The sequence below is a fragment of the Oxyura jamaicensis genome, chromosome 10, assembly GCF_011077185.1.
Source record: "Oxyura jamaicensis isolate SHBP4307 breed ruddy duck chromosome 10, BPBGC_Ojam_1.0, whole genome shotgun sequence".
Classification (NCBI taxonomy): domain Eukaryota; kingdom Metazoa; phylum Chordata; class Aves; order Anseriformes; family Anatidae; genus Oxyura; species Oxyura jamaicensis.
In genome coordinates this window covers 12,677,341-12,702,991 of record NC_048902.1, presented here as the reverse complement: position 1 = coordinate 12,702,991, position 25,651 = coordinate 12,677,341, and the positions used below count along the sequence as shown (strand labels likewise).

Here is a 25,651-nt window from a genome sequence, read left to right as displayed (position 1 = left end):
CTATACATGAAATAGTGAAACACAGTCCATCCCTTATTTGGCTAATTAAGAAAGAAACTAGCATTAGCAGCTTTTAGAAAATCCACAAGAAATTTAAGCATCTGGTATTTTCTACTCATCTCTTAACTTGGGCTTTCTTGGCATATGAGCTGTCTTTTGGCTGATTTCCACTACAAGCAGGGATCTTGCATTAGAGGAGAAGTCAAGAAGAGTCCTCACTTTCCCACCATCCATCTTCACTCCTCTACAAAAAGAAAGTGATAAGTGATATAATTCCTTTGGCACCCCAGGCATAGGGGGAGATATTACAAACAAAAAAAATTTAGTGTCATATATGCAATTGCAGTATTTTTGACATACTTTCCCTACACCTCAAATGACTTAAGGATTCTTGATGTCTGTTTTGGTGACTTTTTTTCTTGCCACCCCCTTTGCTGTGGGGAAAAATAATAATAAAAAAAAGGATTGCCAACAAATCAGCCAAAGAAGAAAAAACTTGTAACACTACTCCTCCTCAAATACTTTCAAGTATCTACATTCTGCAAAATTTCTATGTTCCCATGTATACTAAGGATTGTAAATATTACTGAAAAAGGAAAAAATCATATTACGAAACTTCAAAATGAAGATTTCATGGTGCTTGAAAAATAACCGGTCTTCTCCACTGAGTTTGACTTCATTTATCATGAATACAAGTTCACAATAGCTGATGTCCAAAACAATTAAAAACCTATTTCTTGCACATGATGAATACAGATCTTGAACACATTCTCTCTAAACAGTTCCAGCTTTGATTAAAGCAAGGCTACAGTAAAATGTAGTTTGGGGTCTTGTATATAACACCAGAAAAGAAATCACAGCAATATAAATTACATTTTGATCTCCAGCACAGACAGTTTAATAGGCCAGATTCAGCAAAGCATTTAAGCAAATGCTTAAATCCCATTGATTTAAGTGGGATTTAAGTACATATTAAGTACTTAGTTGAATTGGGGCCATACTGTGAAGGGACTCGTAGAACAAGGAAAACACAGTAGGCTTTGGGGATCTTTATTTACAGCTCAGACGTTAAACTTAGCAAATTTGGCTTAGGAACCTGTATAATGCAAAAGGAGCCAAGGACAGACTGCAAGAACATTTGGCTGCCCTGGGTCACTTCAGGATAATGCAACATACCAATATGGGATGGATTTAGTTTCTAAAATACTTTTATCTCATAATTTACCACATTTAATTTACAATTAAGGTGTGCTACCTTAATGTGTCATACAGCACTTTACTGTACTGAGAGACTTCAGATGCTGCCAAATTTCTAGTGCTCTCATTTATTCATCTCCTGTTCTTCTCTTCCCTCCCACTTTTAATCCCAACCTTCTGGTTACAGGGTGAGGAGGAGGCATATGACATTTGCTGTTTGTCAGTCAACTCTCACTGCATAACTAAGGAGGAAAAAAAATGGAAGTAAAAAGCTAACAACATCAAGTACATCATCCTGGAATATGGTTCTCCAAGAGGGGATCAAACCAGACATTTCATCTCAGTTAAAGGAGTTCTGTTAAAATTATGTAATTTCTCTTGTAGGTGTCTTGGAGTGAAACCAAAACTATGTTTAGTCTACATATAATTTCCTAAACATTGTAGCTGACAAAAAGAATTATATTGCCCATAGGATTACTTTTAATTATTTCCTTATCTTTCCTTCTTGACTCTAGACATAAGTTTTCTAACTTTACTAACATTACTGCAGATGGTTGAACTATTCCTATTTATCTTGCAAAATAGAAGTTAGGTTTTGGGGACGTTAATAACTCTTGTTGTCAGCTTTTCTTTTTGGGAATAAGCCTATTTCCGGGGAAGTCTGGGAAGCTTGGTTCCCTAGGTCTAAGAATAGATGAACAGGAAACAGAACATTATATCATGTCCAAGCACTGTCATTTGTAGTGAAAATAAGACTCAGGGTTTTATGAAATCTCCTAATCATGTTTTAAAACAGATTAGTTTTGAGATCAGTTTCTATCTAGCACAATGCTCTCATACTTTTTGGAGCCCTTTCTTGGTACTACCTCCATGGCAAGACCAACTTAAAACACGATCAAATTTTGGTGAGCTAAAAAAACACCTGATTATATTGCTCAGGCTTATTTCTAGAAATATTTAATTGTTATAGATGATACTGTCATAATTTATAATTATAATAAATTCCATAAATAAATAATAAAGATTATTTTCAGTTAGATAAGAGATGAATGTTTTTCAGATATCTAACTAAGGTGAAGGGAGGGTTCCTAAAGTCATCCTAGACTTACAGATAAAATTTGCATATTTGTGCTAAACAATTTTGTGATAGTGCTGGAAGCTAATCTCACCTTTTCTGATTCCTACCAGGTGTCACATTTTCAGAAGACCATGTTTCGTTCCAGGCAAGATGCATGAATCCACTTAGAGTACTGTCACTGCAAAGAAAATATATACAATTATTCATCCAGGTCACCAAAAAAAAATCTCTCTAAAACAGTGCAATACCAATTTAATTACATGGTAAGCAGACTTATGTCATTGCATGCTCTTCTATTTCTGGTACTTAAAACCTGCATGAGGAAGTTGCATTAACCAACAAAATTACTGACCCCTTTGTGGGTGCAAACTTAAATGAGTAAACACAACCCTGAGCATACAAAGGATCAACCCTACTTGTTCTCACCTGCGTGTGCACACAAAATGCTCTAATTTCATTACACATTAGATTTGTTAGTACCGCGTTAATCCCAGGCTGAAACTTAGGACACAACAGTCTGAACTGAGGCCCATGTGCTTCTAGTGATTAGCAGATAAATTAGGAAAATACAGAGCCTATTAAAATGAGCATACTCAAATGTAATTGGATAGTGAATGAAATGATTTAACATTGATCAAAACTGATGAACACCACAATGTTTTGTGCTCTGAAAAAAATGTATTACCTGACAGTTCATACAGCCTATCAGAAAACAAAGAAAGAATAAACTTTAGCAACAACAACATTCATAACAGTATGACTACAAAAAGAATGATCACTATAAACTTATCTCAATGCAAATTTTTGCACTACTAAACAGGTATTTACAATGGAAAGAGGCCTACTTTTTCTTCATTCTCAATCCTGACAGAACACTCTGGTCTCATTTACCTCCTCAGCTAAACCAAGTCTTTTCTTCTGCATACCATAATATGGCTACAGAAATCTGCTGTGGGAAAAGAGATTAAAGTGAACAACTAAATAAGAGTGATTTTTTCTCCCCCAAGAAATGCAGCAGAAGTTTCCAATACTTTGGAAAAAAAAAAAAAGCCCAAGCTTGGGGAAAAAAAAAATCCCAAGCTTGGGGAAAATTCTGCAGTGAATTGTGACCCTGCTGTTACTCTTTCTGCTTTATATGCATAACAGCAGTAAGCCAGGCTGACCTTCATGTAATCAGTTAAAGTTACATCAATAGGACAATTCTCAAGGGGAAAAAAGGTGGTAAGGAGTAAAGGGGAGAGTCAGCCTAGATTTTTCTAAGGGAAAAAAAAATGTTTGTGGGCTAGGGCTGGTATCCCTTACAGAAAAGCAAAAGCAAAGCACAGTAGTCTCACCCCAGCTTTTTTTTTTTTTCTTTCTTTCTTTCCTCCTCGTTTTTCTTTTATTAACATGAAAGTGCTTAATGGTTTAGGATGACAGTGTCTCTGCTTGAGAGAGGGAAATGTCTAGGATGGATAAGCTATAAAAGGCAGGGCAATTGCACTTGGTTGGTGTCCTTCTAAAAGGCTCAGAAAACACAGCCCCCAAGGTCTACCATCATGTTCTGTCCTCTGCCTCATTACTGAGCGCCACGAATGAAGGACTAAAATGGCATTTATAGGATATGTCTTTTTTTCAGACGGCAGGAATCCTGAATTACTCAAGTTAACATTACACAGGCCTGTTTGAGTCTTGGAAGCCGTCCAGCAGTTGCAATGGAGCGATCAGGAGAGATTAATTTCATCTACTGCTTCGGTACAGTTTAGAGTAAAATAGCACATTTTGACCTCAAGCTGGTAAGAGAAGGCTGTTTCTGGTACCAGAGTGATTTTAACACAGTGAAGAATTTAATTGCTGGTTTCTGTGAAGACGTACTGCTTTTTTCATTTCCTTGGCTTTGTGACCATCAGCTTAAAAAGTTTATTCATACCTCCTACAGTAACACATGCAGGGAATGCACAAGGCAGGAGCACCACCATAGGCTCCCAGCAAACCACTCTCAATGGCGCAGCACGAGCGAACAGCATTATGCCTGGCAGGCAAGGACGCACAGTTTCACCACCCTGACACTTTGCTAAACTAATACATCTAATGGGACTCAACCAGTGACAGGACTTTGAAGGAATGTGGTGAAAACCCAGCTTGGCCTGGGGAATTTATTGAGGAATCATCACAGATGAGGAGGGAATTTACTGAAGGGATCATCCAAATGAGGCTGGAAGGGTCTAAACAATGTAATTACTCTTGTTAGCATCTAGGGGATAAATTATCCCTCAGATGGAAACTAAACCCATAAGAGGGGAAAGTTATTTGGTAAACTCACCACGATAAACCACAAAGAGTCATCTCAAAAGCAAAGCTATTTACAGGCCAACAAAGGGATACAGTTTTAAAATTCCCAGCTATAAATGTTCATAATCTTACAAAGAAGCACTTCTAGATCTCCTTAAACATGTCCAAAAGCACAGATCTTCCAGCTATCCCTTCTGTTTCTGTAACACTGTCATTGGGTGATTCTCTATCATTTCCCACTGAAATCTTTGCCCTGTCCTCCACAGCACATAACTCCAGTAAAGCTGCTGAGGAACAATGCCACAGACAAGTTTCGCCTGTAGCTTTATTTATTTTTTTTCAGGCTATCCTCTACAGTTTCAATGTACTTAGGTAGATTTAAATGGTGATTACTTATTTGCATATCTTACAAGTTTTATAGTGGAGCTATGACTCTATTATACAGACTTTTCTGCTGTATCTCAAATCAAGCTGTAAGCAGATTAACAGAGCATGTCCTGCTAATAGTTACTCAGGAATGCAAAACAACTAAAATAAACAACTATCCCTATTATCAAAACCACAATAATCTCCATAATTACTTTTTTTTTTCTTCCCTCTCTCTTTTTCCTTAATAAAGGAGCAAAAGGTCAGGGCTTCAAGCACACAAACAAGAATCAAGAAAAAGAGAATAAGATCAAATACCTTGGTTTTACCAGCAACTCTTAGGCTCAAAGTCTAGCAAGTCTGTGGAAAAGTCAATACACAGAACTTGCGGGCACCATTATATCATTTCCTGCTTCTTTTCCAAGAATCCCATGATCATTTAATGTGGCACTTGCAGGAAACACATAAAAAGGAGCACTGAAAAAAGGAAAATAAAACAGTGCTATGACTTGAAACGTAAATACACATCATCCAAAAATTATTCCTAAGAATGGTATGAAAAATAATCACCTTTGCGAATTCCAAAAGCTTAGAACGGGTAAGTCTAGCAGGTACTGTTGTACTTCTCTGGAAGACCATCACTAGCAGCCAGATTACAGGAGGAAGGATTTGATAAATTAGTCCATGCTATTGAAGAAATGACAGAGCTGATACATAACCAGTATCTGAAGAAATATCCAGTTCCTGGAAAGGCATCACAAGTACTGAATTGAATACACAACCACAAATAAATAATGATTTGGTTTCCAGAGAACTGAGAAGACAACTATTTGTTCAGCTGCAGGGGGCATAAAACGTGTATTTCCTTTGTGCCAGTATGCTATAGGGTAATGGTATTGAGGTCTAACAATTTCAGAGGTGTACTTTCATTGGGGAATTAATACACCATTTCAGTACCTCAATGGAGCACACCCCCTGCACCAGTCAGGAGGGTCTAGAAGCTGGTCATGCTGGCTTGGAACACATTGCAGAAATCCCGTCTACAAGCAAGGAAGGAGAGCCAATATTTGCTGCATTAGAGCAGCAGCAGAAACCTGGGTGGAAAAACCAGCTCAGGCTGCTTTCATCAGGGTTTTATTTAACCCTGTGCTAGCACAGCTTAAGATGTGTTGCTGTCAGCTACCACTGTAAGATATATTAGAAAGGAGTGTAAATGTAGCCTTAAAACAGTGTCTTCTGTTTGGAAGAGGATTCCTAACAGTATGCCCAAATATGCTCAGACTATAAAAACAGGCTTTGGACAATAGGTATGATTAGAATCAAACTGTAGGAACTTATTTTTAGTTCATATCAAGCACTCATTAGAGGGGAAGAGTTCTCCCATTAAATATTCAGTTAGTAACAATGATCTCTCAAGTCATGTTACTGCTGCCTGAGACACTGGTTACTCATAAAATACTGAGTTTTGAATAATGACTGAAAATACTGTCACCAAGTGTGAAATAATACAATGGAAAAGAATGGGGAATAATAAGAGAAAGACTTGTAAAAGTTATTAACCTACAGAAAGAAGTCTGCACATGATGAAGGATAAAGCAGCAGCTGTTGGAGAAATGCCTATATGAGAAGACCTCAGCATTCTGCTCTCGTTGATTTTTCTGTGTATATACATAGAATAATGGGAACCACAATACATGTTGCTGATTTTCAAAGGAAAGCAAAAAAAAATTATAATGGCAATTATAGGAAAAACAGTTTATGGTATCAAAATATCTGCATAAGTGGTGACTTATAGCCTCCAGTATTCCTCTATCCCCCTGGAAATATATTCTAAAATCTCATTAGCATACGTCAGCCACCGCCAGCAATTTCTGCACAATGCATGTATACAAGCACTCCACACCTGAGCTTGGCTCCTTTCTAAGAACCTTATTCTGCAGCCCCTTACAAGTTTCCACTAGCATCAAAACATCCCAGAATTCTGCTTTAAATCTTATAAGACTTGTGACAAACTATAGCAATTCTCAAACTAAATAACATTTGTTTTTAAATATATATTTGATGACTTCCATCTGATGATTAGAGATGTGTACAGTAAACAGAAATGGCCAGCTATTTTCACTTTGTCTCTGTATATGCCCCAACTCAGATTTTCTCTTGAAGCTAAGAGACTCAAGATGGCAATAGAGAGCTGGAAAAAGTGTATTCTAGGAGAGTACTATAAATATCTCTTTTGTTGCTTAATGTGTTGATAAACCTCTTGCTAGAGAGGCCTCTGGTATTAATCTGCCCATCAGTGTCTCAGTAATTCTCATCTAAAATTATCAACAAATAATTTTGTTAGTACAAAATGTTTATTTGCAGTTACACAACTCCCAATTTGCAGAATATTATCTGCATAAAACATAAGCAAACAGCCACAGACTATAAAAGCCAGTGCTGAGGAGATTAATTCATAACCTTATTTTGAAGTAAATTTAATGCGACAAGATCTAGTAATGTTCCCAAAGTCTGTTAAATGTTAGTGCCTTAAGGGCAAACATTTTATTTGAATTGTTTTTAAATGGTACTCAAAAAATATGAACAAGATTTCAGAAAAACAAATATATTTATTTTTCTTAACTCAAAAAGAGGATTCTCTGTCCAGTCACACAGAATCACACGACAATATTAACTGGATGCAGAAATGCTGAATGTGCCCTGAGACTGCTGTGAAGCACTGCTGTGTGCTGCTTGACAGCTGCTGCCTTCCATCCCAGAGGTGGCAGCCTATAAATGATGAATGAACTTATTCATACAGTCTGTGGCTATCTGAGTGTAAGAGATCTAATATGCATTACGTACATCTGTCTAGATATATGTACACAAACTGAGTTTGGTTTAATAACATTGGAAAGAGTCCCAAAAGTAAGGAATTTTAGAGTTATCACTTCTCTGTGTTTTCCAAGATAAATGTCCAAAGAAGTAATATTTTCTACAGGATTATTCTTAATTAGTATTTATCATTTGAAGATCTTGTAATAGTATGCTTCCTCCAGCCTAAATGACTCTACTGGCTAAAGAACTTGCTATGCTAAGGGCTGGACCAGAGCTGATAAGGGTTTATCCCTTTACTTCAGTGGACTTCAGTTCAAACCTATGGCTCCTGCCAGGGAAGAAAAATGTTTTTTATAAGTAGGAAAGACAAATTTCTGCCTAAGCTCCTGTTTCTGAACAGAGCAAGAGTTAAAAATTCTAAAGCTGATTACAGATTAAAATATCTCCGTCCCCAAATGCTTGCCTACCTTCAAAAGATTGGCTGCCCCTGTCTGCTGAGCTGGAGCTGCAGGGACAGGTGTGCTGAGAACTGACACCTATTTCAGGATCAGAAGAGGGCACTAGGGCTTAAGATACATTCAGAATAAATCCAAGACAAAGGAAAAAAAAACAACAAACAAACAAACAAAAAACAGTGAAGTGTGTTAGAAATAGTCCCTTGTTATACTTGTTATATGAGAGAATTAGCAGAATAAAGTGAGAAAACATAGGCAGGGCTGGAGGCCCAAGGGACCAGGTGCTGTGGCAGCTCAAGTACAGCTCAAGGGACTTGTTCAGTCACGAACATTTACACAAGTTTTACACAAGTGCCTTCAGCTTGCAATAGCCTCACCCCACCTGCCACAGCCCTCCCCTCCATTCCAGCCCTCATGGGTAAGCCTTACCACATTATTCCTATGTAAGGCTCAGTTTGTGACTGCGCTGGCAGCAAACAGGCCACCAGAATGACAGCAACTCACAGAGGTGCTGAGCTGCCCAACCCACCAAACCAAAAAGCAGTCAGAAGGGTCAAGAGAAGGGTCCTTTGGAGGCTCAAGAGATGCAATGAATTTCACACTGCAGCTTAATAAGCTAAAAAGCCATGCACACCCACAGCGTTTAATTCTCTTTGTAGCGAGGAAGTAGAATAATTGCACTATATTTGTTTTCCTCTGTTAAATCCGAAGTGGTATTTTGACACGACACATTCCATCACAGAGGGCTTGCCACACATTGTGCATGTTCTGTGTTAAAGGGGTACATTTGGTGGTGATGGACAGGTGGGGTCCAGAGAAACCCATCTGTGCTGTGCAGTTTGTATCAGCAAGCTCAGCTGGTTCTTTTACCTCTGGTGTCAATGTTTAGGAAGAGTACCAGCCTATACAGTGCAATGCCTATAACAACTGACCCTACAGAAGCTTATTAATATGCAAATTGCCAATATATTTGAGTCTAATGTGTCCTTTGGAACAGAAATAAAATATTATAAAATAACAGAAATAAAATATTCATTATCACTTGATAATGCTGTACCCTCTCCCTTAGACTAGAAAAATCTTATTCAGCATCTTTTAGAACATCTTCCAGAGCAGTTGCTACCTAGACCATCTCCTCCGGTCCAGTGAAAAGAAGCTAGTGTTAGTTTAAGACCTTGGAAAGGTATACACTGTCTGCACAAACGTCAACACACAAGGAATCCACATCAACTTGAGAGGAAGTGAACAAAAAGGCTAAATTACATCTTTGCAGTGAGGTAAAGTTGCCATATGAGCTGCACAAAGGGACTTTACCAGGACACATAAACAACCTATGTTACTCAATTAAGAAATGTCTGCATGTGTGTAAACATGATACCAACTACAAAGCCACATCAGAATGTACAGAATTCCTAAAACAAATTCTTATTAAGGAGGGGTATCTTGTGAGAATTTAACTCCTGTCTTCATGCTTTCTCCTTATAACTAACCCATGCCTCCCCTGAAATTTTCTAGACTAGTACCAGAGATTGTTTGTGTCTTGTCTCCAAATTTTTATTTTTATTTTTGTCTTTGCTTTTCAAACTCAAGTAGTTGATGGAATAAGCTAGAAATGCACATTTGTCAGAGAAACACAAACAATATTGTCTTTCATAGGATCTACCACATGCATACAGCCGACTTGACATTTAACCCAAGGACCAAAATAAGAACCTGTATCTTGCCAGATTTTTCTTGTAGCGAGTAACTGCACCTCAAAATTAGCCAAGTCACAAGCATGTTCCACTGAAATGGGTTATATTACTGGACAGCTATTCTCTTCATGCAGTCTTGGAATGTCTCAGTAGTTCAGCACAGGCAGTACATATGCTATCAGAAATATCCAAAGGTTTTCCATTATCTAAGAAAGAGCAAGAAAAGGAGGAGATGATGTTGACTATAAACAACAACATACTGAGGTGCAGATCTTAAAACGTTGAAGTTTGGTTCCCAGATCCTCTGGTCCAGGGCTGGCTAGGAGCAGAAGGATGCTTTACTCTCTCCCAAGGAGAACTGGAAGCTGAATTTGAGCTTAAGTAATTAATTTATAGCTAATGATAACAGCAAAAGTGCACATTTTTCACATAAGTTGAAATTTCAAGGGCAAACAGTCACAAAGATGAGAATCAATAACGGTTTGATAAAGCTGGAAATTAAAGGGACATAAGTATTAATATTGTACTTAAAAAAGGGAGAAGACCAAAATTATATTAATGCACATGTGGAAAAAGAAACACTCACACTCACAGCAAATGGAAAAATAATTAGGAAAAATTTGTGGCAGTTTAGTGTGATTGATTTGCTATTTGAAAGTTAATGATGAAAGACACTGCTTTGGAAAGGAAAAACAGGTTTGCTTAAAAGCAGACACTTCTTACTTTTGTTCACAAAGCCCTGCAAAATAACGAGGAAAAGTTGAAAGCTAAGGATGTGTTTTGGTGAAATATAACACGTCTTGGATGTTAAATGGGAATAATGACCAAACAGTAGCAAAAAGTGATTTTGAACTGAGACTTCTGGAGAGAGAATATATGTATTATAGGGAATTGCTCCTTTTTCCTAGAAAGGGTACGATGATTTTACAGATCTTCCTTTAAATTAGACCTTTAGTATTTCAAGTACCAAATATACCATCAGGAAGGGTTAGGAGCAATATGCCAGCTTCACTGATCTCATCCATTTCTATCTGATCAAGCCAGTAACAGATTGGACGCAGACTGATCAGGATAAATTCGTATGGTGATCAGCTCTGCCTGGAAGAAAGTGTTACACTAAGTTAAACATGGTTTCCTGGTATTAGATAAAATGGTGAAAACAGCACAGAAAAGCAGAGGAATACTTTGAGACTTGGTGCTAGCAATGACTTCTAAAGGAAACGATAAAAATTGCACTGGAATTGGTCTAACATGTTTAGCCCTTGAGCCTTTTTACCCCCTAACGGGAGCACACTTCTGTATTGATTTCTATAGGATAGCTGAAGATGCAAGTATCGTTATTCCCCCATGAAATTCTTCCTGCTCTTGTTAAGCCAAGGGAGATTCAAGGCCATGTCATGCTCCTTTCTGTATTATCCTCATCTCAGGGCACCATAGGGATTTGTATTGAGGTTTAAATTTAGTTCCAGCTTGTACAGAGCTCTCTCTTATAATTGTAAAACATGCTCTTCTGAAGACAAAAATAAGACATTCCCCATCCTGCAATCCCAAACAGACAATAAAGAGAAGTTACAATTTCAAAATAAAAAATAAAGATGATTTCTAACATATCAATGTCTATCCTTTCAGGTTTTGTCTAGCAACACATCACTCACTTCACTTCTACACTAGAAATAGTACAATTGTAGTTACCTTTCTGAACAAAGACTGCAAAAGGGGCCTATTATTATGGTCATTTACATAATGTGTAATAAAAATTTGCATACAAGCTATTAAGATATTCTACAAGTAATTTATAATCTTATATTCTAATGGCATTTATAATTGGCACCTTCATGAAAGAGTGATGTATTTTATTGCCTGGATCTTTACTTGGGTGGGAGCATTTTAAAAGTTCGGCTGAAGGCCTCAGAAAAATTCTCCATCCCATGACTGCATCACCTATATTCCAACATTTAATAGCTGTTAATAAAAACTAGAAGTGTGATAGTACTTAAGGAAACAAAGAGCTTTCCCTGGCTATGTATCACATTAAGCATCTACCTTGGCTGCATACACAAGCTTCCCATGCTTACCTGAACAAGCAAAGTGCAAAAATGCTGATGCCCAGTGACCCCCTGGAAGTTGCTCAAATGTAACCAATAACAACATCTGCTCATATCTCTTCTGCATTTCTATTTTTGGAGGGAAAAACCTCTCAACTTCAGCTTCTCTGTGGTAGATGTTGAGAAATATAACATTCATACTGCAACAGTCACAAGCATGCAGACCCATTCCTCATGCACAGCATACAAATAATTTACACAACTAAGCTGAAGAGCACATGGGGTCTTACTCAATATACTCTTTCATTAACCGCAGAATTTACTGCATGTTACTACCGATAACAAAATGTTAAACACTGCGTTTTTACAGTAATATACAGCTAGCCAACCAGAAATAAATAAATAAATAAATAAATAACATATATCTGTAAAGCCTGGTAGCATAACAATGCATACATTTAAGACTTAAAAATCTTCAGAAACATGACTGATCGGGAAATTTCAGTAAAACCTTGGTGGAACTAAGAAAATTTATTATTATTTAATTTTTTTTACAAACTGAAGATCCAGCCCTGAGACTGGAACAGAATTTGTTGGGAAGGAAGACAGTTGATAGGATTAGCTTTGTAAGGCAATGCTCATCTATAGCTTGGGGAGAGTTTTTGATGAGCTTCATGGTGTAAAGATGGCTCTTTCCACCCTGCAGACTAACACCCCAAAGCTTCCAAAAACCATAAAGTACACTGTTAAAAAATCTGCTTTTGCCACCTCATAGATTCCCACAGTAATCTCCATAGGTCTGAATGCGCAGAAAAAGAGGTAGTTTGCCGCAGGAGGAAAGCATTTGCAGTAACATTATGAGCTAAGTTAATGTAACATGAATAATAACAACTTGCTCTTTAACTATATGCTAACATTACCCTGCAGGCCTATGAGATGTTGGCAACACCTGCGGAAGTAAAACATCAAAACTTAGAAAAAGTCACCATAAGCCTATTGCCTAGTAGGAAGAGTCACCTTTAAAAAATATATTTATATAACTGCTGTTTCTTTACTGTGGTATTTTTCATTTATGCTAGTAAACAGAACAAAAAATACTCCAGCAATGGAGATCTGAAGCTGAAATCATTACTCCACTAAACCTCAGGTTGTCTGCATGGTACTGTGTTTCACGTTTGTAATGTGATACTCTGAAAATGCCAGCAAACTTGACCTCACCCTCGGCTTTGGACTTGCAAAATGATCTCTGCTTGAAACTTCCTCACATTTCCTTTCATGTGCCAGATCAAGACTGAGACCAATCAGATAAAGCAGCGTGTCTTGAAGGCTTGACTCACAGCTGTCCAGACAGTTAACCTTAGCCATGGAGGGGGAAAAAAAAAAAAGGAAAAAAAATGTTTTCTTTGCAGACTTACAACTGCTGTATCGCATGATGTGACACTTATTTCCCAACAGTGTATACTTTGAATCTGACAAGTGTTAATCCATGATTAAAAATTCCAAATGAATCTAAGTGCCTGTCACTTAGATGTGTCCCTCAGTTGCATTGGTGACCACAGGAAAACAACCAGGACTCCATCTGTCCATTTATGTGGGAGGAAGGTGCTGCAGAGACCTAATTACAGGGTGAATCAGTCAGCTTTCTCAGCAGCTGCAGATCAGATAATAGTTGACTCCAAACAAGCCTAAATTAAAATGCAGTTTGTTTGTAATTTACTGTTAGGATAAAGGATAATACAATGGACTAAAAAAAAAGGAAAAAAAAAAAAAAAAAAAAAAAAAGGAAAAAGCCTGAACAATCACCAACCCCAAAAAAAAAATCAATGGGAAATTTTGCATACCAACTTCCAGAAACTCACATGTGTATTGTGAACAGTTTTACTAACTGGTTGAGAAAAATAGTTGCTTTATCAATTAATTAAAACATGTATCCATGAAACAGCTGCACCAGGAATGCACTAATTTCAATAGAGAAATAAGAAATGTAATTGGAAATCATGCATTACCAGCAGGAGAAATTGTGACTTTGAAGGAACCTCATATCAGGCAAACATGACAGCTTTTTACAGACAACATACCCTTGATAAGTACACTACAACTTATTGCTTATGCCTTGAATATGCATTTACAATTAAACAAATCTGCAGTGCCTTGTTAGCAGTACATAAGATTGAGCTATTTTTGCTTCTTTGATAAATAACTCATTCCAGAACCTTTTTAGAGTAATAAATTCATTTTAAGTAAAATGCAGCTAACTGTAGAGGTTGTTAAACTGTAACAAACAGATATTATAAACATTAAATATAAATTAAACGCACTAAGTAGGAACATTACAGATGATTTAAATCAAGAACTAAAAGCGAGGAAATAAGTAGAAAAATTCAAAACATTTTCAATAATTAATAGTTACAGCAAATATTCAAAACTGTTGTTTAGTCTAGATTAAATCCTTATTTGGGCCATATTAGACTAAAAAATGCCCTCCAGTGTTCATGTGCTGGCTTGCTTTTGTAATGGAGTAAGAATAAGAGGAATGCTGGAGCGGAACACTAACATTTTTACTCTCAAACACTTGTGTGAGTAAATTTACCGTGTGAGGAGGACCACTGAGCTCCCCAGGACTGTGTGTGTAAGGAGTTCCTCATAGGCATCATTTTCAGAATTTAAGCCATTAAAATCTATTAACTCTCCTCCTTGGCTTAATGTTATTTACATATTTCCCAATGAACAGAGCCAGTCATTAAGAGGAAATAAAAAAAAGACTGTGCACAGGACAATAAATACACTTTTCACAAATACAATTATTTAAGTTATATGTGGTTAAATATGCTGTCAAGGAAGGAGTTGACTAAGCAAACCAGAAGCTTGGAAATCAGTTTAGACCCTGCAAAGCACTTTTCAATTAATATATGTATATATTATACATATATAAAAGAGGAAAAAATCCCTGATGCAGTAAATATCTGTAACTTGTGAATGCCCTCCTTTGCCTACAGTGCCAAAGCTTCCAGTGCAAGCAGTTCCCCCTTCCTTACCCACACCAAGAAAAGTGACACACAGCAAAATGTTACAAACCAGACTCCTCTCTTGTTTTGGCTCACAAATGCTACACTATTTTTGATGGAAACAAGAACTAAATCGTACAGCAGCTGGCTCTTAAATTTATGGAAAATTGCAGCCCTTTTCACTGCCATTGCAATTTTCTCAAGTCACTGTAAACATTCACGGTAGCATGTGCGTGTTTCTCTAAGGAGGATCCGTGCACTGTGCGTGCAGTGCCCTGCTGAATTTCATATAGCAGCAGAAAAAAAATGGCTATTTAAAACCCTTGAAATCACATTTCTTCAATGCTTTCTCTATTTTATATACAACAGATCTCCTCTTTTGAATATTTATCACTTCTCTTCACCCCCACCGGATGCCTCCTTGGATCCTAGTTTCTCTGTGAAGTCACCACCATCATTAAAAAAAAAAAAAAAAGTAGCAATGGCATGGCACACTGGCAGTTAGGTAATATGGACTCAGTTATCCTAGTGATTATTTAGATATAGGTATCCCTATTAGCATGGCCATCTACAGTAACTTCCCCTGCTTTTTAGCATCTTTTTTGCCACTGAAAGTGTTGTCTCCCCCAAGCACAATGGTCATCAAAATAATAACAATTCCAAAATTACTCACAACAAGAAATTAGTATCTTGTTAGGAACATGGCATTGAAATGATGGCATTATAATCACTGAAAGATTTAAGCGGACATGATTACAGTAATTTGTATCTCAACGTGATTATGGTAATTTGTATCTATTAATTAAAACACTTTCAAAATCTGTTGCCATGTTCACTTTTTAAACAAAATGATACACTTAAACTTAATGAAGTGAAATTCACCCCAGCTATGTTACTTATTTCTTTTCAATATTTTTTGCACAACTGTAGCACAAGCACAAAACAAGGACCACCAACTACTGAAGAGCTAAGTTACCTGGATGGGATCAGAAAGAAATCACGTGCATTTCTAGTAGTGCCAGCAGAGAATCTCTTGACAAGTCTTCTACATAAGTGACACGGCTGTTCTCTGCTGTTCTCTTGACTTTACTTGTCATATAAATACAGTATGAAGGAACGTGCCACTTGTACTTCTATCCATATCGACATGTCCCAAGTCAGATTTGGCTTGTGTGCCACTCAAATCCATTTATGTTTCCAAACTACAGGGGAGAAGAGGATTTCTGAAGAATAAGCTTATTGAGCAATTAAAATGAACTTCTAGCGTGAAACCTTGCTAGGCTAACAAAATATCTATACTTATCTAAATAATAATATGACTAATAATACCTCATACTTGATGCACTGAATGGAATAGCAGCAGCAAGGCATACATCTATTGCTACTGTACAGCTGAGGAAAGTCAGGATGATAGAGATAAACTAATAGCCTTAAAAGCACCCAAGATTAGGTCCTTATTATTAGTAGCAGTATTTAAATAAGGAAATAACCAAGAAGCATGAGAATCTTGAAGAGGCAGCAACAGAAACATTTGGAAGAAGGATAAAATATATACCAGGGAAGGGTAAGAGCAAGCAGAGCTTTTCAGACAGCACAGTGAAAGCCTCAGCAGACATCTCTTCTCTCTCAAGCATCCCTTGGATATTAGGGCTGTACAAGCTGCCTGTTACCCATGTTCAAGAAAGGAGAAAAGCTGCAGCTGATTAACTCTTCAGCCTACTTACTTTTAGCCTACTAGCTGATGTTTAGCTCTTAATGCTGGCCAAGTTTGTTCTCTGTTTGAATGATGATCCCTACCTTTGGAGAAGGATGTGTAAATGGTGACAAGCATGCAGGTTAGATGAGGAGGGTAATGAAGGAAAATAGCAAACCCCAGAAGCAAGTTAGATAAAAAGGTCACAGACCAACCAATGCTGAAATAAAGTGAATTTGGCAGCTATGTGAAGAGAAGGGGGGTGGGAGTCAGAAATACAGCACCAACACCAAATTACCAGTGGTTAGCACCACCTAGCAATCCCTGCTTTCTAGGACACGCAATCAGATGCTATTGATCTTCTGTAACTTTCAGCAGACCCCAGGCAGAGAAGAATCAAGTGTCAAGAAAGCAAATCAGGCTCCGGAGCCAGGATACATATTCCTACCTTCTTTCTCTGTTATGTCCTTTAATTTCCTGGGCAGGATTGAATTACATCCATTTCTCATTACTCACCATTTTAACATTTTACATTTACAGTAGCAAGCCAGAGCCAACAGCACTTCTGCCTGTATGTTAAACTGGCAAAACTTCAAAATGTTGTGCCATAATTTCACAAAAGAGGCTGGGGATGGACTTGATTTGTATTTAGTGTTTATACCAAAGAGACACTGTGTCAGGACACTAAAATAAGTCTGAAAAAAACTATCAAGGAGGATAGTCTGTACAGCATAGGTTTATGCAGTTACTTTCAGGCAACCCATATATAAAATCATTATGCTACTACCTGGTAAGAACAGAACAACTAAGTTGAGCCTTGTTATAGGCTGTCTTGAGTATGAATCATGAACATGTGTGATTTTAACTTGAAAGCTAAATCAGAAAGAGCATTTGACTTCAGATAAGGCATCTAAACAAATCTACATAGCTGATAAAACAGAAGTTACATGAGGAGATTTAAGGAAGCAAGTGCAAAAGTTAGTTCATGTTAAAATTCATAACAAATGGTTGTTTTAATTAAAAAAATTGTCACTTCATTAAAAATATATGTTTTTAAAAAGCCCACTCCTATCAGAAATTCTTTTTATGTTCTATACCTCATGCAGGTCAACATATATGCTTTAGTTGGGTTTATATCATTAATTTTTGGAAGGGTTCAAGGATTTCAGAAAATCCTTTTAACAAATTGTCAAAAAAATTAAGTTAGCCCTTAGAATTTCCAACACTTCCTGACTCTGCCCGCCCCCCCCCCCCCCCCCCAAAAAAAAAGTCACATTATTTAGCTGTGATCCCAGCTGCTCAGCTTCCCCAGTATATCCTAGAATTTTTTGCTACCTGTACCTGCATTATTTATGAAGTCAATACCTTCCCTGAAGAAGGACTTTGATTACTTATATATGTATACAATAACTAGAACAAAGGGGACGTAAACTAACAACAGAAGATTTAATCACAGTAAATCAAATAAATATTATGAAACACATTTTACAAGTAGGTAAACCAAATTAAATTGACCGAAGTGATGGAACAAAGTAACAGCAGACCTGGAAATCAAAGTGAGAAATCTTACTTAGCTACTTATTTTAAGTAAGCCCACCAGATATAAGCAGAACATATGAGACACACTTTTCACTGTATGCCTTCTCCATTGAGCAGATGTTTCTTGGAGAGAGAAGCTTGTTGATGTCCATAGTTCTACTTGTTCTTTAGTGTCATCTGCAAACTTAAAAGCCATCTTCCTTGCTAAAAGTTATGAATATGCAATAAAGAATAGCATTATAAACTATACTTTTCTTTTTAATTTAAAAGAATAGAATGTTTTATTGTCTTTGCAATTGAGATGTTAGAACCGGTATGGTGGAAGATAATCCAAAATAGGTTGCTCTGTTTTTCCTATTTTGTCATTTGTTTAATTATTAGATGTCCATTATAGTATGTCTCAATTTTTGTCCTGAAAACAAAAAATACATGCAGCTTGTAAAATCAGAGTAAGTTTTGTTGTTGTTTTGTTTTCATAGCTGAACACTACTATCACAATTCACTCTAAAATATTGTTCTACGACTACTAGTTTTGCAGGGTCTCCTAAGCAACTCTTAAAATAGCAGTGCAAAGTGTAAGACAACAAATTACCTCTAGATGCATATTTCAAGACATCTCCATCTCCCTGTTCCCTCAACCCATCTGTGCTGCATCATTTACAAATTCCTTATGAAGGTGTTGATCCTGAGACCCTTTTCTTCTCCCACAACCTCACACCATTAGAACAATAAATGCTGATAGACTCAGTAAATTAATGACTATAAGAACTTTACAGTCTGTTCCTAATAAATAGATTAAACAATGACAAATACAGGAAAAAAAATCTGTGATATTACACTTTACAATTTCCCCCCAGAAAAACACATCAGAAGAAAGGAAGGAAGACTGATCAACTTGATAAACAAAGGAATGCATTTAAATTAAAACCTGATTATTGGCATAATGCATTTTTACTTAGGAAACCAAGTGATTAACTGAAGAGAAAGTCAGATGAAAAGTGGCCTATAATGGAGTTGTGGAGGCAGCATCTGTAAGCTGACCGGACTAAAAATGCAGATAATCATGCAGATGTAAAACTGATAGCAGGTTTTGGCTGTGTTGTTGTTGTTGTTGTTGTTGTTGTTGTTTTCTTTGTTTGTTATTTATTTATTTATTATTTTATTTTTTTCAAGAGACTTAACATCATGAATTGTATTTGAAATCTAATTTCAGTGCCAATTAGTTTCTCTAGCTTAATGAAAAAATATATTCATAGTAATGCAGATTTCATGTGCTTAAATTTCATTTGAATGTCTAATAAGGAAGATGCAGACAAAACAATGATTGTGCTTCTCCAGGTTGAATGGAAACAAACTAATGTTACGGTAACAAATGTTCTTTCTGGACAAATTTCCTAGACATTTCTAATCTATATGCAACTTCCTGAGGAGGTGGAGTGGTTTGGAAATGGGAAGAGTTCTAGCTTCACAGTACACATATGAAATGTAGGCATTTTCTCTAGTATTTTTGCAGGTGTCTGTTTCAGTCTACGTGTTAATGACATCACTGGTGGTGATAGATGCTGAGAAAAGATGCAGTAAAAGAAAGAACAAAGAGGACTAGAAACAGATCTCATTTTTTTTCAAGTAAAAAAAAAAAAAAAGTAAAAAAAACAGTAAAACAGTTACGATTTTTTTTGTGTGTGCTATGTACATCATCATGTGGAGACAGACCATGCCTCTATATGGAGACATGCCTCTATATGGAGACCATGCCTCTATGTGGAGACAGACCATGCCATCTATAATGCCTGGGAAGGCTGTTGATGATTTAACTCTTCTAACCTCAACAGAGCTAGCTTACCTCAGCAATGTCCTTCTTGAAAAGAAAACCACAGCCCACATTGAAAAGGAAATCTCAGTTTTATGGAAATCTCATGAAACTCACAGAGCAGCCAAGACTCCAGAAAGACTTCCTTCACTGCTGTCCTTGTGGGTCTACAGATATGGGTTTTGGGAACATGGGGAAAACCATCTCTTAACCATGACAATCTGGAAATAAGGAAAAAATTTTAAACATTAAGACTCATGAGCACTACAAAATAGGCAGAAAACCAAATAAGTAATACAACTCAATGTTCCACAAATATTTGCATGAAATGCTTGAATTCAGGTGTGGAGGCAGTTGCACTGAAGTCAGACAGAAAAAGCATGAAAGTAGAGCTGCAATTAAAGCTGATGATAGTAATCCAATATCATTGTAATTTCTGATGATGTAAGCTGTCAGCCAGATATTTTTCTCTAAAATCATATAATACTTTGTACCTTAGTTATATTTATTATGCATCCTTCATAATACATGAGAAAAGTCTGAAGGCTTAGCCCATTTTTGTATCAAACATTCTGCTATTTTAACCCTATAGTCGATGATCAATTGGTGTACTAGATTAAATATTTGTTTGAAACAGTCAACTTTATAAATATCATAAATGAAAAGGCCTTGATTTATTAGTATTTTAACATTAAATAAAAAATGTCTCCAGGGGCTTTGCACCATGGCTTTCTTAATAATAATAATAAAACAATGGCAAAGGAGAATCGATCTAAGTGCTTCTGAATTCAGAAAGCCTAAAAAAGCTTGTAAACACCCTTACTCCTGCACTTTCCTGCTAAAGGATCACTCCAGATATTTGCATCTTGTAAAGAAAAGACCCCCCTTCAGTGGGTCAGTACTCACTGCTTTCCATATTCTATCTCAGATCTTCTCTCCGGATTTTCAGATTTCCTTTCACTGACTTAAGAAGTACAGCCTCAGTTTACCCTGAGAGATGAAGAAAACAAAGGGACACTGTTCACAGCAAGCTCTTCATGTCTCAGCAACTCCCATGGCTACTATGGTTTTGATTTCCATGGTGAAACCAGGAACATCGTGTGGGAAGGGTTTGCTTTCCTTGTTTATGTATTGAATAAAAAATTGTTCCTCTGCAAAAACAAACAGACTAGTACATTTTTAACACAAACAAGCAGCCCTAGGAACCTCAGACAACCTGGGTAGCCTAGCAGCATTATGCTGGAAATACCAATACACCAATAATAATGCCACCTCTGTAAAATCCTATGAACCCCAAAATTAAAACCAGCAGAGTCTTTACAGAGAATGTATGGGGGAAAACTAGGTAATGAAGTCCTGACCCCTTCCTTTCTTGTCAATATCTTTAAGGGCATTTTATCCACCTGCTTTAAAGGAATTCACCAATATTAATGAATGCATTACAGTTCAAGAACAGTTATTGTTCGGTTAAACTCTCATTATTGTTGTATATAATTATAATATAATCCTCAGATTTCTCTTGCCCCTGGAAAAAAAAGGAGTAGAATTACATAGCAAGGTAATAAAACAAAATTATCTTACAGAAAATGAGAGATTCACATGTTTAATATTATTATTATTATTTCCTGCTTGGAAATGATCATCCTCTGTCTTTTTAATAAAAAGCAGAAATGTTATAAAATATATATGAAAAAAATCATCACTGCCAGATGAAAAGAATTACGGGTAAGTAGCACTCCCAGTTTTGCAAGTTATAAAGGCATAGAGCCGTTTGAAGTTGGAGACCCATGCAGATGACAAGCTGCTTTCAAATACAAGTATTAGCCTACCTCCTCACTCCCCAGCTGCCCTTTTTGGGACTATTTCTCTAAATGTGACAAGATGTTAGATTGCCAAGATTGCTGATTAGAACATTTCAAGTCCTGCCATCTACTAAGATAATCATTTGGCCACAAACTCTAAGTATTTCAAATGTTTGACCATTAAGTCACAGGTAGCATCACCCTGGGAGCCCTATTTATAGCTCTTCTGCTTCATTGTAAGGTCTCAAATTAAAGGTAAAAAATGTGTTCAGTTCTTTTACACACAGGCAAAAAGCTGATGAAATAAATTCAGTTCAGTTGAATTTTCAGAGCAAAAGAAATCAGCATTCTGGGTGTTGCCTTTGAACAATGAAAGAAGCTTTTACTCTTTTTATAAATATCATATTTTATGCAAGGTTTATAAATAGACTTGGCAAAGAAATTTCACCCAAATGTTAGCAATTTCATTTCTTTCATTTACAGGATATTGACCCAGTTGATTTGTAATTAATTGCAGAGCTTTTTCTCGTTAGCTTATCGATTGAGGAGTCTGCAGTGCATTCTTGACCATATTACAAATTACAGCCTTGGATCCAGGGTACATTTGGTTGCATTTAATTCCGGTTGTCTACATTATTCACATTGCAAGATTTACCTTCTCTACATCTTGTGAAACTATATCCTTTAGAGCAGAGAACTACAAATCCTTTGTTATTGTAGATCCACTATGATTTATAAATCCAAATTTCTACTTATTCAGATTTAAGAATGCAACAGTATGAAACAAAGAAGCCTCCATTTTCGTGCTCTGCAAAAAGGCCTTAGCCAAATCTCATGAAACCTGCTGGAGGCTTTCCACTGATTTCAAAGAGCTTTGGATCAGTCTCCCAAATGAGTAGGTTGTTGCAGAAGTGTTATTGAAGAGCATACTTTTTGAAAAAACAAAAAAAACATAACTAGAAAAAAAGTTAATCAGATCATTATTTAAAATAAAAATAATAATAATAAAAATTTCTTTACTGGAAGCCCCATAAGACTACCAACATTGGAAACCTTTGTAAAAACCACATGTAAAATAAAAGCCAAAAAAATCCAGGGCTGATTAGGCAGGGAGTAAACTTCACATTCATTCAAACAGATGCAGGTATTAGGCAACAGCATTCATAAACACTTGCTATTCAGTAAAGGTAAGTGCTCTTATTAAAACAAACAAACAAAGCAACCCTGCGCTTAAAGAGCACTTACCTGATTTCACAGCAGTGGAGTTCAGTAATAAGCATTAAAGTTAGCATGAAATCAACATTCTGGACCATCTTTTGCGCCTGTACAAGTTAAAAAAAATGCAATAAGATACAAATTTTAAGGAAAACTATTTTGTCTCGAGTGTGGTAGGAGAGTACAATGTCATGCCCTAAATTTCATTTGCAATAAACAAGCCCAGAGCAGCTCTCATTGCAAAAATGAGAGCCACTTCTGCTCAAGAGGGTGCAGCTCTGAATCAGAGTTATAGCCTGTGATGTCCACCCTGACCTTGCACCACTGTCAAACACCCTCTCAGCAGCCCATAATTCTATTCCAGTATTTTAGCATTTAAGCTGGAAGGTGCTCTCCCCAAAATGCATCTCCTTGGCACTACAAACACAACATCCTGAAAATGGAAGGAATTCTATTTTTCTTAAGTACGTAAATTACTGACATGCTTGAGTCATTACCAAGAGGAAACGTTCATTAGAAGAATAGAATTATGATCCATTCTGGCAAACACTGAAGAGCTACATTTCCACCAAAAACGGAAAGGCCTCCAAGGCCAGTCACCTTTTAGAGGTCCATCTCCTCTCCCTTGATCTTCACAGCAGGATTTCTATCCACTAAAAACCCAGCTACTTGGAAGAATCTAGTGTCTTGTTTTTATGTAAAGGTTTTCCAGCAAATGAAATAGAATTAAACTGTAATATAAAGCCATTCCAGTTGTAAAAATCAAACCAAACAAAACCCCAAAACCAACAACTTGCATCAGTATGATTCTCTGTTCCACTATACACTAAAGTGGTTGCTAAAAAAAAAAAAAAAAAAAAAAAAAAAGATAATCCAACCCTAGAGAAATATTTTACCACGTTCTTCCTCCAGGGTCTTTACCCATAGAGCTATATTCATTCTAAGCCCAATTTCTTTACCTCCTGTGTGCTGAGGTTGTGTTAGAAATGGCACCGCAGGCAGGTGAATGCCACTGCAGTAGGTGCATCAAGCATGCGCAAATGCATTTCGTACTGACAAAAATGCAATTGCACCACAAAGCTTTTTCTGGTCCTGTTTGTTGCTCACTCCTGCCCAACAAGCACATACAGCATAGCCAGAAAAACGGCATCTGCTCTCAGGGCTTCTCCTAGCACAAATCTTCCTGACAGGGATCAAACTCCTTATCAAACGTGGCTTGACACAGCCCTGCCAGCAAACATCTGTAGCTGAGACATGGCCTAAAAGCCAGTGCTCTGAAGGGAAAGGCCACCAGCTGAGTTGCACTTTCTCTTTGATCTTTCTGAATGCTTTTATCAAAGCAATCTAAAGGGTCTCTGCTGAAGTGATTGTTACTGAACTGAAAAGGAAAAAGCTGAGACACAAGAGGAGGAGAGGGATGCCTTAAAAAACAGAAGGTGGGGGGGAGACGTTCAAGATGGGATCATGATGATATTAATTTTATAGTGGATGCCTGTAACTGGATATCTGAAGATCTACCTTGTTGCTTATATAAAAATGTCTAAAATCATCTGGCTAGGGATTACATATCCATCTGCGCAGCCAAATAATTAATAAAATAACTTATTTCTCTTCTGCCACTCAAATTTTTTTCAGAACAGTGTCAGTAATAATGCTTGCACAGATGGAGGCTTTCACCAAAGACTGAGTATTGTATACTCAAGACACACAACAAAAATTACTGTGACAGTGCATTATTTCAGATCTATGCACCTAATTGTTTCAAGCTCTTGAAAAAGCTTGTTTAAACCATAATTTATGAAAGGGTTCAGAGTAACTAGTGATCGCAGTCAGCACAAAGTCATTGAGCAGCCTGAATCCATTTGCTTGGTTTTGACAGAGGCCAACATGCTGCCTGATGGGCTGGTGTGCTTCTCCTCTCTCCCTGGGTGGAAATTCCAGACCTGCTCAAGTGTCTGCTCATTTTGTAGCACACTGGCTGAGATTGGACAAAGATATGTTGAGACATGTTCTCACACAGCCTAAAGCAGCTTCAAATAAGGATTCTTAATAAGTGTGAATGTCAGCTCACTATCACACAGGGATTTTTGTTTACCTAGAGAACCTCGCCCCCGTTCTCCAAGGCAAGCCAGCCAGCTAGCCCAAGGGACGGTGACCTTAACCCGCATTAATTTGACAGAGCTACGATCCCTGCTGCTAGTCCCTGGAGGAACCAGATAGCACTGATGACAGATCTTTGGGGGATGGCGAGTGTCTCAGTAATACCCTTGGAAAGCACAAAATTGCTACAGCCAACAAGCTTGAAAAAGAGATCTTTCAGGAACTCAAAGAGCAGACTGATTGGGTTATTTCTCTTCCCCTCCACAACAGACTGGAGGAAACAACAGGCAAACTCCAACTGTCTCGCGGGGGGAGGGCACAAACTCATCATCCCTAAAGCAAACAGTTAGAAAAGCAGGAACCCCCAGAGGAGTCCCCTTGCACACATTTACTAGCAAACCTAATCCTGGCCTCTTAGCTCCCTGATGACACTTTCAAAGATTAAAGATGACTGTTTTGCTTTCCTGGCAGCTCTGCTGAAAACTGCCAAAATAAGGAACAACTAAGAAGGGTCATTTTAATACCTAAAACAGATATTTTTTGGAAGTCTTGAATGGAAAGGTA

At 37.2% G+C, this 25,651-nt stretch overlaps 1 long non-coding RNA gene across 1 annotated transcript in view; it reads right to left on the bottom strand.

The window, feature by feature from the left end:
- LOC118172094 overlaps positions 1 to 25,651 on the bottom strand; it is a 62,558-nt gene that overhangs the window by 15,448 nt on the left and 21,459 nt on the right. The window contains exons 2-8 of the long non-coding RNA XR_004753551.1: positions 23,018 to 23,094; positions 20,877 to 20,960; positions 20,004 to 20,191; positions 18,192 to 18,364; positions 15,905 to 17,316; positions 3,121 to 3,224; positions 2,367 to 2,453 (exon numbers count right to left, since the gene is read on the bottom strand). This is a non-coding gene — a long non-coding RNA (uncharacterized LOC118172094). The remainder of the gene's footprint in view (positions 1 to 2,366; positions 2,454 to 3,120; positions 3,225 to 15,904; positions 17,317 to 18,191; positions 18,365 to 20,003; positions 20,192 to 20,876; positions 20,961 to 23,017; positions 23,095 to 25,651) is intronic.